This window comes from Podarcis vaucheri, assembly GCF_965113315.1.
Source record: "Podarcis vaucheri genome assembly, chromosome: Z".
Taxonomy (NCBI): Eukaryota; Metazoa; Chordata; class Lepidosauria; order Squamata; family Lacertidae; genus Podarcis; species Podarcis vaucheri.
This window is the reverse complement of record NC_138758.1, coordinates 20,333,998-20,351,727: the sequence shown is the minus strand read 5'-3', so window position 1 is coordinate 20,351,727 and position 17,730 is coordinate 20,333,998. Positions and strand designations below refer to the sequence as shown.

At 42.0% G+C, this 17,730-nt stretch overlaps 1 protein-coding gene and 1 pseudogene across 12 annotated transcripts in view; one reads left to right on the top strand and one right to left on the bottom strand.

The window, feature by feature from the left end:
- LOC309523627 (putative G-protein coupled receptor 34) overlaps positions 1–17,730 on the bottom strand; it is a 303,235-nt gene that overhangs the window by 120,196 nt on the left and 165,309 nt on the right. The window lies entirely within an intron of this gene.
- On the top strand, positions 5,117–5,671 carry LOC309523732 (DNA-binding protein inhibitor ID-3-A-like; annotated as a pseudogene). Its single transcript has 2 exons — positions 5,117–5,222; positions 5,313–5,671. The product of its transcript is annotated as a DNA-binding protein inhibitor ID-3-A-like (transcript).

Here is a 17,730-nt window from a genome sequence, read left to right as displayed (position 1 = left end):
TGTTTTACTACGGCAATATTAGTACTTTGCAGAATGACACATTCCAAGTTTTTCCACAATCTTCATGTACTTTCTCATTCCTTTTCTCCAAGCAGACTGAATCCCTTGCAATTATTATTATTATTATTATTATTATTATTAAAGCTCTGAACACTCAGATTCTTCATGCTAATTTACTGGTCAAGAGATTTCTTACTCAAATCGCACACTTCCAACATTGCAACAGCTTGTGACAAATGTGGACTGATCTGTCGTTTACTCAGAAATAAGGGCAACAAAAAAAAAACAACTTTGCATATATGCAGCTTGTATGTATATTTTGGAATATAGTTTTTTAACAACATTTTTGGGGGGTGAAGTGGGGGGTATATGGGAACCTATAATATCATTTATAATATAATCTGTTGATTGCATTGTATTTACATACAGCAAAGGGAAGCCTAGTGCAATTAGATATATTTTAATTTAGGTAATCTATGTAATAGGCTTGTGTTAGAAAATGAGTATGGATTTTGAATTTGATGTTTGTTTGCAAATGACTGTCACCATCAGCCGCGGGAAGCCCAGGGCCCTGTTAGCAGCAAGGGACATGCGACAAATATGAATGGCCACGCCAGGCTGGAGAGGCAAAGATGGAGGAGACGGGAGGGGAAACATTTGATTTTATCTATTTGCATACTGCAGGGCATCATAACAGGCTTCCAAACAAATAAACAATTTTTAACGAAGAAGACGGAACCAGAATGATTGGCAACTAAAGCAAAATCTTTAGTTTTATCATCACATCTTAAGCCAGCCTATGGGACAAAACAATAAATTTAGCGTAGAGCACAGACAGCCGAGTGGAACGTATGACAGATGTGGATGAACACATCTAGGTCACATTGAGGAATTTCACCACAAAGAGCCAAGGAAATGGGACTGGCTAGCAAGGCAAAATGGAGGAGAAATTGGAATGTTAATTAACCCCCCCCCCCCCCGCAATTTGGGACAAACTGGTGGAGGCGATAGCGATGGGGCAGCTACAAGAATTCTTGGGGGAAAGGAGTTTGCAACACAATTAAGGAAATGGTTCAAAGTAAAATATTTAGGACCAGCAAAGAACTATCTTGGTCAAGAGATCCAGTGATGGAAGATTTTTGTTAAGTGAAAGAAAGACAATAATTGAAAGCAACAACATGCACAACTGGTTATAAAGTTGGGAATTGTGTTGTATGATGTGTGAATACTTTTGTATATGTTTACAATACTGTATTGGTTCTGTTCAAATGAGAGGGGGTGTTTGGAAAAGGTTCTTTAAGAAAAAGATAAAAGTTCCTGGAAGCTTTAAAAAGTGTTCCAGAATTCTCTTTAGTGCCTAGGAGTGGCACTCTAGGATTGATTGGTGTCCCCTGGAGGTGCAAATAAAGAGAGGAAGTTGCAGGCTGCAATGTCCATACAAGGAAAGCACACTCACTCCAAACACACACACACAAAAACACAAACTCTCAGCACACACGCTGACAACAAGGTTGGAAGTAAGACAATGTGTGCTGCTGATACTGTGAGTTTTGCTGGTCAGGATTGTGAAGTACTGGACTGAGATTGTACTGTGCTGGAGATATAAAGAAGGACTTTCAATTTGCAGTGTCGCATTTAACTTGCCTTAAAAGGTGGAGAAAGAAATCTAGTATTTGCACTTAGCAAAAAATGAAAAGATAAGAAATGGGGGGCGGTGAAAAGAGCAAACCCTATCGAAGGAAAATTGTGCATGCCCTGCAACTTTGTATAACAATAGCTTAAAAACTTGTAAGTGGCTTATCAATAAAGAAAGGAAAAAAGAATATATTTTCTTTACCTTCTGGTAAGAAACCATTCTAATATTCTGTGTGTAAAAAGTCTCTGTATGATATTGTAATTTGATTTTTTTGTAATTAAGACAACAACCTCATGCACTCTCCCAAAAAAGAACAAGAAAGAATTTAAACAGCTTTTTCCTGCCGCTCTCATTCACCGTGTTGAGTGTTGTGAGTGTGGTGGCTTGCATTGCCTTGGTCCGCCTCTCAGGGACCATCCAGTAGGGGGTGGGACAAGCCATTCCTTGGACCTCAGCCAGGATCCAGGAGGAGTCACCCCACCACCAGTGCTCTTCCAGTAGGGGAGAGTAGTGGATCCGGGTGCGCGTGAGTGGCAGGGGCTCCTGAGACCTCTAGTCATCTTTCGAATGGACAACGTTGAAACAGAGCTTTATCAAATATGAATTCTGGTCTGTATGATCCCTATCGATAGTTCTTATTATTTCTTCATTCAGTGGGGATTGAAAGAAAAGTCATTTTTCACATCCAAAAAAACCAAGAAAAAGAAAAACATTTATTTGGATTTTCATTCGGTCTGCAAAAGAAGAGAAGAAAGACGCAGTGTTTCATCAGGCACAATCATTAGAGAGGTTCATTCAGGGATTAATTAACAAAAAAGAAGAGGGGATCCTAACAGCCAAAAAGGCTGCATCATATTCGTGTTTCACAACCCTTTCACGTGCCTTTCCCTCTCTGAAAAGCTTAGTACAAAAAATTGAAAAGTTTAGTACAAACAAAAAGTTTATAGTGTGGGTGTTCACCTATGTTGTTGCCTTGTTCAATGGTCTGACACTGCTGCAACTGGCTCTGATTTCGCTCTTCACTATTCCCCTTCTTAATGAAAAGCACCAGGTTGAAATTGACCATTCTTGTGAACCAGAATCTCAGAAATACACTGGCAAAAGTCCCAAGTTAAACCCAGGAATGAAGCGCAAACCTCAACTCCTCGAGTCAAGTTCAAAGCCGTTGGCCCAGCCGAGGGGAATGGAGCTTTTGCCTGGCCAAGCAGTCAAGTGGGTGCAGGGTCGTACCCGGGGAGGATTCCTATGTCGGGAAAAGTATCCCCGAGTGGGTCACTCCATTGTTGCAGCCCCACAGACTAGACGGCAGGAGTATGACTACAAGGGACCACCGCAATGACCAAGGGAGATTCGGGCAGAGGACGACTATTGAGAGCCGGAGCGCCCACCCCAGGAAAGTCGCTGACCAATGAAGTATCGACCGCCTAGCGCAGCCCAGATATATTCGCCAGAAAGGTCTTGGGAGCCCCACGGGCCGGTTCGGTGGTACGAAGAAGAGGAGGGGTACGGGCTGCATCCCAGACCCTCTTACAGGTATGAAGGGCAGGAACCTCAGCGTCCGGATGGACGAGCCTGAGTTATCGCTCTGCCCCAAGGTACAGCTATGACCAAGAGCCACGAGATGTGGTTCCAAGGCGCATTACTCGTGAGTTTACCCTGAGGGATTTTGACTTACGTCTTTTCCCTGCGTATAAACCCCCCATGCATGTCCTGAGCTATCTGACTTTATTCGAACTAACCTGCCGGGAACTGGAGCTCCCTTCAAGACTGTATATGTCTATTCTGAAGATGTTGATTAGTGGGGAGTTGGCGGATCTCGTGGGGCATCTTCCTTTGTCCCACGCGCTAGACTATGAACGGTATAAATGCCTTGTTTTGGAAGCTGTATGGCTGTACAAGCTGCATATGAATGGATCTTCTGTATTCCAGGCTTTTTATATGAATTTGCAAACTTAACATATTCTGTTTGGCACTTTTGTATATCAAAATTGATACTGCTGTGGGGGGGGGATTGCAGATGACTAAAGGACCAATTGACGGGAAGGCTCCTGAGACCTCTAGTCATCTTTTGAATGGACAATGTTGAAACAGAGCTTTATCAAATATGAATGCTGGTCTGTATGATCCCTATTGATAGTTCTTCTTATTTCTTCACTCAGTGGGGCTTGAAAATAAAGTTATTTTTCACACCCAAAAACACAAAGAAAAAGAAAAACATTTGTTTTTTCATTCTGTCTGCAAAAGAAGTGAAGATGCAGTGCTTTATCAGGCACAACAATCATTAGAGAGGTTCATTCAGGGATTAATTAACAAAAAAAAAGAGGGGATCCTAACAGCAAAAAAGGCTGCATCATACTACTGTTTGACTCATGTTTTGCAACCCTTTTGTGCACCTGTCCCACTCTGAAAAGCTTAGTATAAAAAAAGAAAAGGGATGGATTTGGTGGGTCCCTTGCAGAAAACCAGTACTGGGAAGCAATATGTTTCTGTTATAATTCATTATGTTTCTAGGTATGTTTGGGCTACTATCCTGCCCAACAATGCTGTATATCACCTAATGAAAGCTTTCGGCCCCCCGGTTCCGGAATTGAAATATTAATAGAGAATGTGTAAAACATGCAGGGGTAAGCAAGAAAATAATAATAAAATCAATTGAATAATTATTAAATTATTAACAACACAACAAGATGGAAGAAGTAAAATACTGAGATCACACATGGGTGAAGGGGAGTGGGGGTATTTGGGAACTAATAATATCATTTATAATATAATTTGTTAATTGTGTTGTATTTACATACAACAATTGGAAGCCTAGAGTATTTAGATATATTTTAATTTAGGTAATCTATATAATAGGCTTAAATTATAAAATGAATATGGATTTTGAATTTGATGTTTGTAAATTTTTTTTGGTTTTGAAATAAAAAGAAAAAGAAAAGAAAAAGAAACAATTTGAATCCACTATAATCAGCCAGCAAGTGATCCACAAGAGCCAGATTCTGGACTTGAAGAATTCCAAGCACATTTATCTTCATTTTTCATTCTGGCCAAAATTATGCCAATAACCTTAAACTAAATTTGGCATCAATTGTGTCTTTATTTGGGGAGGTCTTGTGGGTCTTAACACACAAAGCACCAAAGTCAGCCGTGGAAATCTTGCAACATGTCATAGATTCCATAGCCTCTCCAGTTGTACAGAAGATAGAAGGAGAGAGAGAGAAAAGACCTTGACTGGGGAAAGGATCAGAAAATATTTGCTGCTGCAAAGGTAGCATTTCTGTTTTTAAAATATATACATGGGGCTTTTTTTGCAAAGAGAAGCATTTTCTGTGTGCACACAATAGAGAATCAACCAGGCTGCCAAGCAAGGGGCAGTATCGATCTCTCTCTCTCTTGAGGTTGCTTGCTTGCTTCTCCCGCCTTAAGGAAGGAAATCTTGCCCTTCTGAAAATCCCTGCTGGTTTCTCCTCCTTCATGGCCATGAAAGGAATCAGCCCAGTCAGATCAGTCAGGATCTGCTAGGAAGCAAGCTTTGTGCTGCCTCTCTGATCAGAGCCTCACCATCACCCAGGGAACGAACAACAGAATGAAGCCCCTCAGCCCGTGACTCCTGCTTCACAGGCCTTCAGAAAAAGGCAACAAGTCTTGCCAAAACAAAAAAAAGACAAAAAAACAGAGCCCGGCTCAGGAGGGGCCCAAGAACCTCCTTTACAACATGAATGACTGCTACTCCAAGCTGCGCGAGCTGGTGCAGAGGATCCCGCAAGGCACCAAAGTCAGCCAAGTGGAAATCTTGCAGCACCTTATCAACTATATCTTTGACCTGCAGATCATGCTAGAGGAACAGGCGAAGAAGGGGCAAGATCCGCCCACAGCCGAAACTTCCCTACTCTCTTTAAAAGCTGCAGAGCGGGCATCCAAACTTTGCTCAAAAGAGGAGAGGAATCTCTGCCACTAACCTCTTAAAACAGACTGCAAGTGTGGGATCCTGGCGCTTGGTTCTCTCCAGTGAGACAGGAGATAGAAGAAGAGAGAAAAAATAAAGACCTGAACAGGGGAAAGGATTACATGTTTTAACCCCGTGCACCCAGTAATGAAGAGACCACCAACTTTCTCTTCCAGATAAACTGTAGAACATGGGTCTGGCCAGCCAGTTGCTGATGCCTTGACTGGTCTTCCAGAAACAACTTTCTGCCCTCAATCTGTTATTCTCTTCCAATGGCCTGAAAACAAAATTTGCAGGCCGGAGAGGGGGGCATTGAAAGTAAGCCCACTTTTCAATAACTATCGTATGGCTGTATTAAACAAGAAGAAACTTTGCAGAGGAAGAAATTTTGTGGCGTTTGTGTGTCAGACTGGGCGGATTATTATTATTAAAGCTCTGAACACTCAGATTCTTCATGCTAGTTTACTGGTCAGGAGATTTCTTACTGAAATCACACACTTTCAACAATGCAGCAACTTGTGACAAATGTGGACTGATCTGTCATTTGCTCAGAAAAAAGGGCAGCAATAACAAAAAACCCCAATTTACATATATGCAGCTTGTATGTATATTTTGGATTATAGTTTTTTAACATCTTTTTTTGGGGGGTGAAGGGGACTTTCAAGAACATGAAAACTGAGGGCTGTTTTGCCTCATGGTTTTTGTTGCTGAACCCTAATAGAGAGAACACATGCATCTTATTTGGCAGGAAGGTTGATTTCTTCATCCATGAATTGTACTTCCTTTGGTGTGTGGTTTTTTTAAAAAAACTTTTCATAAAAGCTTTTTGCATAATAAATCTTAAGCTGGTGTTTCTTTAAAAAAACCATATATATATATATATATATATATATATATATATATATATATACACACACACAAACACACACATATATATCTACATATACATATACACACACACACACACACACACACATGTGTGTGTGTGTGAACAGCAGTGCTTCATCAGGCACAGTCATTAGGAAGGTTCATTTAGGGACTAATTAACAAAAAAGAGGAGGGGCTCCTAGCAGCCAGAGAGGGCGCACTGCTTGGAAAGGAGCAAAGCTATATGTACTCATCACTCCTTTTCTGCACCAAGATCAAACCCCTTTTTGAAAAGCCCTTAGATTGGCTACCCATTAAGGGCTTACTTAGATTAAGATGTTGCTTGTCCAAAGATACACCCTTATGCTGCTTGGCCCCTTCAACAGAACAGTTTAGGAGTTCAACTGCCTCTTCCCAATGGATGACTTTGTGGACTCACTAAAGTTTCTGGTGTGGATGTGGCTGTTCACCTGCGTTTCTGTCTTATTCAAAGACTCTGATTTCACCTCTTCAGTATTCCCCTTATTTATGAAAAGCACCAGGTTAGAAGTGACCATTCTAGTGAAACTGCATCTCAAAAAGGGCATTGGCAAATGTCCTTTTCAGCACTTTTCTGCACAAAAATTGATTCCCTTGCAAACATGCAATCAGGTGGTATAGCCACACAGTTCACACCCTTCCTCTCAGGCAGGAATGCCTCCTTCAGGAGGTACAATGACACCATTTGCAGCCACTGGAATCAGCCAGCAAGTGATCCACAAGAGCCAGAATACTATCTTTCCTTTTAAAATAAAAACATGCAGGTTTCTCCACAATTTCTGTACATACATCAGCAATATGTATACTTCAGCCTTTCCTACACCAAAATGGATTCCGTTCCAAACATGCCTTCTGGTGGTACAGCCACACAGTTCACACCCTGCCCTTAATGAACCTTTCAGTTACTGCACATACTCCAAATTTGCGGAGGATGCACCTGTGTTACTCGCAGCCAGGTATTCCCAAACCCCTCAACACAAGTGTCCTTTCTCATTTTCTGCTCCAAGATTCAATCCCTTGCCGACACCTTACCAGAAGATGCAGCCACACAACTCAGACCTTATATAATCCATGGATGAAATATAAATATCTCCTAGAACCTACAAGCCCTTGGTGCATTTCACACATTGAAGCCTTTGGCTTGAGGAAGAAAAACATGAAGGGAAATCGGGCAACATATAAAATGTTATTAGAGGGGGAAATTAATAAATTAAGAGGAAATGACTTTGACATCCATATGTATTTGTCAGGCTGGCTCCAATACTTCCAACTGAATGAAAGACAAGGAAAATAGGGTTTGCTGGAGAAATATCAAAACTAAAGGGAACTCTAATCCAGCCTAAAGGAAAATATCTATCTAAAATGTATAATCTCCTCCACAATTCACACCCTGCCATTATAGAACTTTTGTCTCACTTAAAACGCTCAACCTTCTCTGAGGATGAACACCTCTGAACACATAGGGACAGAGAAACCTAACACATTGTGCAGCCTCTGGAATCAGCCAGCAAGTGATCCACAAGAGCCAGATTCTGGACTTGAAGAATGCCAAGCACATTTATCTGGCCTTTTCATTCTCTCTGCAAGAGGAGAGAAGTGAAAGGCAGTGCTACATCTGGCACAGTCATTAGGGAGGTGCATTCAGGGATTAATTCACAAAGAAGAAGAGGGGATCCTAACAGCCAGAAAGGGTGCTCTGCTTGGAAAGCAGCAAAGAGCTGGCTGCTCCGTCCTGTCCTCCTCCTCCTCCTCCTCCTCCTCTTCCTCCTCCTCCTTCTTCTTCTTCTGCTGCTAATGAGACCTGGAGCAAAGCAGGCCGAGTTCCTGGCTTCATCATCGGTGCCATTTGCAGAAGGGTGATTTCCGCAGCCCCCCACCATCCCACCCCCCTCCTCTATACTATGTAAATAGAATTACAGGATTTCCCACAGTTTCTGCTTTCCTCTTCATAGCTGCTGCTCAAGTACTATCTTTCCTTTTGAAATAAAAAATTGCAGGTTTCTCCACAGTTTCTGTACATACATCAGCAATATGTATGCTTCAGCCTTTCCTACACCAATATGTATTCCTTTCCAAACATGCCTTCAGGTGGTACAGCCAGACAGTTCACACCCTGCGCTTAATGAACTTTTCAGTTACTGCACACACTCCAAATTTGCGGAGGATGCACCTGTGTTACTCGCAGCGGGGTATCCCAAAACCCCTCAACACAAGTGTCCTTTCTCCTTTTCTGCACCAAGATTCAATCCCTTGCCAACACCTTACCAGAAGATGCAGCCACACAACTCAGACCTTATATAATCCATGGATGAAATATAAATATCTCCTGGAACCTACAAGCCCTTGGTACATTTCACACATTGAAGCCTTTGGCTTGAGGAAGAAAAACATGAAGGGAAATCGGGCAACATATAAAATGTTATTAGAGGGGGAAATTAATAAATTAAGAGGAAAGGACTTTGACATCCATATGTATTTGTCAGGCTGGCTCCAATACTTCCAACTGAATGAAAGACAAGGAAAATAGGGTTTGCTGGAGAAATATCAAAACTAAAGGGAACTCTAATCCAGCATAAAGGAAAATTTCTATCTAAAATGTATAATCTCCTCCATAATTCACACCCTGCCATTATAGAACTTTTGTCTCACTTAAAACGCTCAACCTTCTCTGAGGATGAACACCTCTGAACACATAGGGACAGAGAAACCTAACACATTGTGCAGCCTCTGGAATCAGCCAGCAAGTGATCCACAAGAGCCAGATTCTGGACTTGAAGAATCCCAAGCACATTTATCTCGCTTTTTCATTCTCTCTGCAAGAGGAGAGAAGTGAAAGGCAGTGCTACATCTGGCGCAGTCATTAGGGAGGTGCATTCAGGGATTAATTCACAAAGAAGAGGAGGTGATCCTAACAGCCAGAAAGGGTGCTCTGCTTGGAAAGCAGCAAAGAGCTGGCTGCTCCGTCCTGTCCTCCTCCTCTTCCTCCTCCTCCTCCTTCTTGTTCTGCTTCTAATGAGACATGGAGCAAAGCAGGCCGAGTTCCTGGCTTCATCATCGGTGCCATTTGCAGAAGGGTGGTTTCCGCAGCCCCCCACCATCCCACCCCCTTCCTCTATACTATGTAAATAGAATTACAGGATTTCCCACAGTTTCTGCTTTCCTCTTCATAGCTGCTGCTCAAGTACTATCTTTCCTTTTGAAATAAAAAATTGCCGGTTTCTCCACAGTTTCTGTACATACATCAGCAATCTGTATGCTTCAGCCTTTCCTACACCAATATGTATTCCTTTCCAAACATGCCTTCAGGTGGTACAGCCAGACAGTTCACACCCTGCCCTTAATGAACTTTTCAGTTACTGCACACACTCCAAATTTGCGGAGGATGCACCTGTGTTACTCGCAGCGGGGTATCCCAAAACCCCTCAACACAAGTGTCCTTTCTCATTTTCTGCACCAAGATTCAATCCCTTGCCGACACCTTACCAGAATATGCAGCCACACAACTCAGACCTTATATAATCCATGGATGAAATATAAATGTCTCCTAGAACCTACAAGCCCTTGGTGCATTTCACACATTGAAGCCTTTGGCTTGAGGAAGAAAAACATGAAGGGAAATCGGGCAACATATAAAATGTTATTAGAGGGGGAAATTAATAAATTAAGAGGAAAGGACTTTGACATCCATATGTATTTGTCAGGCTGGCTCCAATACTTCCAACTGAATGAAAAACAAAGAAAATAGGGTTTGCTGGAGAAATATCAAAACTAAAGGGAACTCTAATCCAGCCTAAAGGAAAATATCTATATAAAATGTATAATCTGCTCCACAATTCACACCCTGCCATCAAAGAACTTTTGTCTCACTTAAAACGCTCAACCTTTTCTGAGGATGAACATCTCAAAACACATAGGGACAGAGAAAGCTAAAAGATTCTACAGTTTGATTGCACCCAAATGGCAGAACATTTAGAGTGCTCCTTGCAGGCGTGTTTTAAACTTTAATACCATGGGGCTCCAACCATTTGTGCCATATGACCAAGCAAGGCATCTTTCCAAATGCAGCAGCCCCATTTCCTTTGTAAAAGATGGAAAAAACACAGTGCCATGAAACAACAGGTAATGTAGTGTGAAAGAAACATGGCGAGGGGGACAGAAGCCCTAACAGAATAATCAGGCACACAAAAACAATAATTAACACTTCTAAATACAGCCTATGGCACAAAACCATTCAATGTTTAATCTCCTCCACAATTCACATCCTGCCATCAAAGAACGTTTGCCTCACTTAAAGCACTCAACCTTTTCTGAGGTTGAACACCTCAGAACACAAAGGGACAACAGAAGCTAAAAGGACAGGCCAATAACTTCTGTCTTGCAAGTAAAATTTTCGGATGAGCCAAACCTTTTCTCAAAAGGGGGGGGAGAGGAAGAAAGATGGAGGAGAAATTGGAATGTTAATACCCCCCTCCAAATCTGGGAAAAATTGGTGGAGACGATAGCAGTGGGGAAGCTATGTAGAAAATCTTAAAATCTTATTTCTTATAAGCCCCCGATTTTTCCCCAGCATAACTAATTTTTATTTGGCTTTGGCTTTCTGTAAATTTAATTACCCAAAGTGTATTTCTACATGTATAGCAGGAGACCAAAACACTGGAAAGAAAATACAGTCTTGAAGAGACTAGTAAATTAATTGTGATGACTATGTTGGGTTTCTATTTCTTTTGTTGGGTCAGAGTACTACAATCAAGTGCTAGCATATAACTTAGGATGCTTCTAGATTCCATGTTCTTTTTTTGTGAAGCTCATTGTGTTTAACACAATGTGACAAATCAGGTAAAAACTGTTAACCTTTTTTTTTCTGGTGCTGTCAGAGTGTATGCTTTTGCACATTTGAAGTGCAGCCTGAAAGCAAATTATGTATATAATAAATTACCCTCCCCCTTCCAAATCTGGGGCAAACTGGTGGAGACGATAGCGGTGGGGAAGCTACAAGAATTATTGGAAAACACAGATAATAAAATGCATTCCCCTCTGGGTTGAATCCTGGCCATGGGAGCTCAATCCCCCCAATATTGAGGGGGCCAACATCCCCCGTTGGGTTGTTGTTATGGGGAATCAAATTACAACCACCATCAGCTGCAAGAGACACACGCCATAGGTAGCGGACCGGGACATGCGACAGTGAGGATGTGGATAACCAAGAATGGAGCTCTCTGAACAAGAAGCGGAAGATGCTGGCTGGCCAGCACGAAGACGCCCGCGAGCTGAAGGAGAACCTGGACCGGCGAAAGCACGTGGTCTTGGACATCCTATGCAATTACCTCTCGGGGGAGCAGCTCCGAGACTACCAGCATTTCGTGAAGATGAAATCTGGAACAGCGCGAGTTGGCCAGCAAGATCAAGCTAGGGCAGGAACAGCTCAAGTGCCTTCTGGAGAGCCTCCCCACGGACTTCGTGCTTAGCAGCAGAAGGGGAGCAGAACCTCCATCAGCCACCGGGACCAGCCGACCTCCCGCACCAGCATCTTCGCTCTGACCCTTCCAGACGCGGCTGCATCAAACCTTTTCTTCTCAGAATTATTTAATCAGAAACCTCTTTTAACTTTTTTATAAAAAAAAGAATAGAGGGAGGATTAAATTATTATTATTTAATTAATGTTGGGGTGCGGGGGAAATAAACAGCACAGTAAGATTTCTTTTTCTTCTTCATCGTCTCCCAGAGATCACGATTTAAATCTGTTTGGAATACATTGGATTCTTGTGGCCAAGCAAGATGCAGAAGAGACTGGCAGCAGGTTCTACGGGGGAAGTCAGTAGCTAATTATAAACAAACTCAAGCTGTCCCTGCTGAAGGAGTCTTGCCCCCCTCCCACCTCTGAGCCCCTGACAGTCATTAGAATAATGGCGGATATACAATAATGAAGCCTTAATTGAAATATTAATGAGAGACCTGCTGTCTTCAACAATATCCATATTTTTATTTTTTTAAAGCTACAAGATAGAATTCTGTAAAGATTTTGTACATATGCTAACCAGTTATCGATTCTACTTCAACATGTACGTAAGGGAGAAATGGTAGCCATCGCATGGAAACCCCTTCACGTTGCTCTTTGTGGCTTACATTTTGTGTGTGCCACTTGTAAGTGCTCCAGGCTTCACACTTGGTCAATTCTGTACTGCCCTTACAAATGTTGATTTCTAGTGCTTTTTTAGTCTAAGAAATCATAGGGTGACTTGGTTTTACCAAGGGACGATAATATTAGCTGTTTAGTTTGTTTAAAAAACTGCTAGGGCCTCTCTTTTTTTGTCCCAAAATAGGAGCATAGAAAAATATTTTCATTGTATGACCCTGTAGCTGATGGCCTGATAACAGATGGCTAACAAAAGACAATGACAAAAACAATGTGCAGTGACTCGTAACTTTTCCAACAGCCATGGCCATATCTTAGGGCTCCTTTTAAAATTGTTTTTAGTGAAATCACTGACGTTAGTGGTGTGAATGTGGCTGTTCACCTATGTAGGTGCCTTGTTCAATGGGCTGACAAGGCTGAAACCGGCTCTCATTTCTCTCTTCACTATTCCCCTTATGAAAACTACCGGATTGAAATTGACCATTCTTGTGAACTAAATTCCACCCAACATTGGGGAGATCTTTTTTAAAAAAAATATTGGGTTGATGGCACAGTGAATGCCATCAACCTAGTGTGACCCAGCAGTAGCTCTTATACAGAAGTCCGCTGTCACTTAGATCAGTGACTAGGCACCATGCAAAAAGAAAGGGTTTGCAACCGTGATTGTAGTATTCACCTTTCAAAATATAAACATTGCAAGATTTTGCACAGTTTCTGTGCATCAGCTATATGTATAAATTATCATCACCATCACCATCATCATCACCATCTTTATACCCCACCCATTTGGCTGGCTTTCCCAAGGGACTCTGGAGGGCTTACAGCATATCTAAAAACATCCAGCATTAAAAATCTTCTGATACATGGCTCAGGAGATCGAGAGGGAGAAGGAAGAGAAGGCATGAAGGGTAACCATGTCAGACCACTAACTCCTCGAAATACAAATGTCTTCCGGATAGATTGCCCATAAACTCCACCCCTTGGTCCAACACGGTTACCTCTTCCATGCTTAGCTAATCTGTTCCTCCTTCCCTCTCTGAGGAAAAAAACCTATACCTTTTCCCCATACAAATGTTTAACTTTAACATAGAAAATACACACTAATATAAGCAACATCAAAACACCAAAATCCAGTATAATCACAGGGTGCCAAGCCAAATTTAAAATGTTGGTCATGGTAGAGCTCTATCCTGAAAAGATGTCCCACCAATGGTGTGTGGTTCAATCCTGAATATCCTGAGTGACTCTTCTTAGCTTGGCTTGTTTTACTACGGCAATATTAGTACTTTGCAGAATGACACTTTCCAAGTTTTTCCACAATCTTCATGTACTTTCTCATTCCTTTTCTCCAAGCAGACTGTATCCCTCGCAATTATTATTATTAAAGCTCTGAACACTCAGATTCTTCATGCTAATTTACTGGTCAGGAGATTTCTTACTCAAATCACACACTTCCAACATTGCAACAGCTTGTGACAAATGTGGACTGATCTGTCGTTTGCTCAGAAATAAGGGCAACAAAAAAAAAACAACTTTGCATATATGCAGCTTGTATGTATATTTTGGAATATAGTTTTTTAACAACATTTTTGGGGGGTGAAGTGGGGGGTATATGGGAACCTATAATATCATTTATAATATAATCTGTTGATTGCATTGTATTTACATACAGCAAAGGGAAGCCTAGTGCAATTAGATATATTTTAATTTAGGTAATCTATGTAATAGGCTTGTGTTAGAAAATGAGTATGGATTTTGAATTTGATGTTTGTTTGCAAATGACTGTCACCATCAGCCGCGGGAAGCCCAGGGCCCTGTTAGCAGCAAGGGACATGCGACAAATATGAATGGCCACGCCAGACTGGAGAGGCAAAGATGGAGGAGACGGAGGGGAAACATTTGATTTTATCTATTTGCATACTGCAGGGCATCATAACAGGCTTCCAAACAAATAAATAATTTTTAACGAAGAAGACGGAACCAGAATGATTGGCAACTAAAGCAAAATCTTTAGTTTTATCATCACATCTTAAGCCAGCCTATGGGACAAAACAATAAATTTAGTGTAGAGCACAGACAGCCGAGTGGAACGTATGACAGATGTGGATGAACACATCTAGGTCACATTGAGGAATTTCACCACAAAGAGCCAAGGAAATGGGACTGGCTAGCAAGGCAAAATGGAGGAGAAATTGGAATGTTAATTAACCCCCCCCCCAATTTGGGACAAACTGGTGGAGGCGATAGCGATGGGGCAGCTACAAGAATTCTTGGGGGAAAGGAGTTTGCAACACAATTAAGGAAATGGTTCAAAGTAAAATATTTAGGACCAGCAAAGAACTATCTTGGTCCAGAGATCCAGTGATGGAAGATTTTTGTTAAGTGAAAGAAAGACCATAATTGAAAGCAACAACATGCACAACTGGTTATAAAGTTGGGAATTGTGTTGTATGATGTGTGAATACTTTTGTATATGTTTACAATACTGTATTGGTTCTGTTCGAATGAGAGGGGGTGTTTGGAAAAGGTTATTTAAGAAAAAGATAAAAGTTCCTGGAAGCTTTAAAAAGTGTTCCAGAATTCTCTTTAGTGCGTAGGAGTGGCACTCTAGGATTGATTGGTGTCCCTTGGAGGTGCAAATAAAGAGAGGAAGTTGCAGGCTGCAATGTCCATACAAGGAAAGCACACTCACTCCAAACACACACACACAAAAACACAAACTCTCAGCACACACGCTGACAAGGTTGGAAGTAAGACAATGTGTGCTGCTGATACTGTGAGTTTTGCTGGTCAGGATTGTGAAGTACTGGACTAAGATTGTACTGTGGTGGAGATATAAAGAAGGACTTTCAATTTGCAGTGTCGCATTTAACTTGCCTTAAAAGGTGGAGAAAGAAATCTAGTATTTGCACTTAGCAAAAAATGAAAAGATAAGAAATGGGGGGCGGGGGAAAGAGCAAACCCTATCGAAGGAAAATTGTGCATGCCCTGCAACTTTGTATAACAATAGCTTAAAAACTTGTAAGTGGCTTATCAATAAAGAAAGGAAAAAAGAATATCTTTTCTTTACCTTCTGGTAAGAAACCATTCTAATATTCTGTGTGTAAAAAGTCTCTGTATGATATTGTAATTTGATTTTTTTGTAATTAAGACAACAACCTCATGCACTCTCCCAAAAAAGAACAAGAAAGAATTTAAACAGCTTTTTCCTGCCGCTCTCATTCACCGTGTTGAGTGTTGTGAGTGTGGTGGCTTGCATTGCCTTGGTCCACCTCTCAGGGACCATCCAGTAGGGGGTGGGACAAGCCATTCCTTGGACCTCAGCCAGGATCCAGGAGGAGTCACCCCACCACCAGTGCTCTTCCAGTAGGGGAGAGTAGTGGATCCGGGTGCGCGTGAGTGGCAGGGGCTCCTGAGACCTCTAGTCATCTTTCGAATGGACAACGTTGAAACAGAGCTTTATCAAATATGAATTCTGGTCTGTATGATCCCTATCGATAGTTCTTATTATTTCTTCATTCAGTGGGGATTGAAAGAAAAGTCATTTTTCACATCCAAAAAAACCAAGAAAAAGAAAAACATTTATTTGGATTTTCATTCGGTCTGCAAAAGAAGAGAAGAAAGACGCAGTGTTTCATCAGGCACAATCATTAGAGAGGTTCATTCAGGGATTAATTAACAAAAAAGAAGAGGGGATCCTAACAGCCAAAAAGGCTGCATCATATTCGTGTTTCACAACCCTTTCACGTGCCTTTCCCTCTCTGAAAAGCTTAGTACAAAAAATTGAAAAGTTTAGTACAAACAAAAAGTTTATAGTGTGGGTGTTCACCTATGTTGTTGCCTTGTTCAATGGTCTGACACTGCTGCAACTGGCTCTGATTTCGCTCTTCACTATTCCCCTTCTTAATGAAAAGCACCAGGTTGAAATTGACCATTCTTGTGAACCAGAATCTCAGAAATACACTGGCAAAAGTCCCAAGTTAAACCCAGGAATGAAGCGCAAACCTCAACTCCTCGAGTCAAGTTCAAAGCCGTTGGCCCAGCCGAGGGGAATGGAGCTTTTGCCTGGCCAAGCAGTCAAGTGGGTGCAGGGTCGTACCCGGGGAGGATTCCTATGTCGGGAAAAGTATCCCCGAGTGGGTCACTCCATTGTTGCAGCCCCACAGACTAGACGGCAGGAGTATGACTACAAGGGACCACCGCAATGACCAAGGGAGATTCGGGCAGAGGACGACTATTGAGAGCCGGAGCGCCCACCCCAGGAAAGTCGCTGACCAATGAAGTATCGACCGCCTAGCGCAGCCCAGATATATTCGCCAGAAAGGTCTTGGGAGCCCCACGGGCCGGTTCGGTGGTACGAAGAAGAGGAGGGGTACGGGCTGCATCCCAGACCCTCTTACAGGTATGAAGGGCAGGAACCTCAGCGTCCGGATGGACGAGCCTGAGTTATCGCCCTGCCCCAAGGTACAGCTATGACCAAGAGCCACGAGATGTGGTTCCAAGGCGCATTACTCGTGAGTTTACCCTGAGGGATTTTGACTTACATCTTTTCCCTGCGTATAAACCCCCCATGCATGTCCTGAGCTATCTGACTTTATTCGAACTAACCTGCCGGGAACTGGAGCTCCCTTCAAGACTGTATATGTCTATTCTGAAGATGTTGATTAGTGGGGAGTTGGCGGATCTCGTGGGGCATCTTCCTTTGTCCCACGCGCTAGACTATGAACGGTATAAATGCCTTGTTTTGGAAGCTGTATGGCTGTACAAGCTGCATATGAATGGATCTTCTGTATTCCAGGCTTTTTATATGAATTTGCAAACTTAACATATTCTGTTTGGCACTTTTGTATATCAAAATTGATACTGCTGTGGGGGGGGGGGATTGCAGATGACTAAAGGACCAATTGACGGGAAGGCTCCTGAGACCTCTAGTCATCTTTTGAATGGACAATGTTGAAACAGAGCTTTATCAAATATGAATGCTGGTCTGTATGATCCCTATTGATAGTTCTTCTTATTTCTTCACTCAGTGGGGCTTGAAAATAAAGTTATTTTTCACATCCAAAAACACAAAGAAAAAGAAAAACATTTGTTTTTTCATTCTGTCTG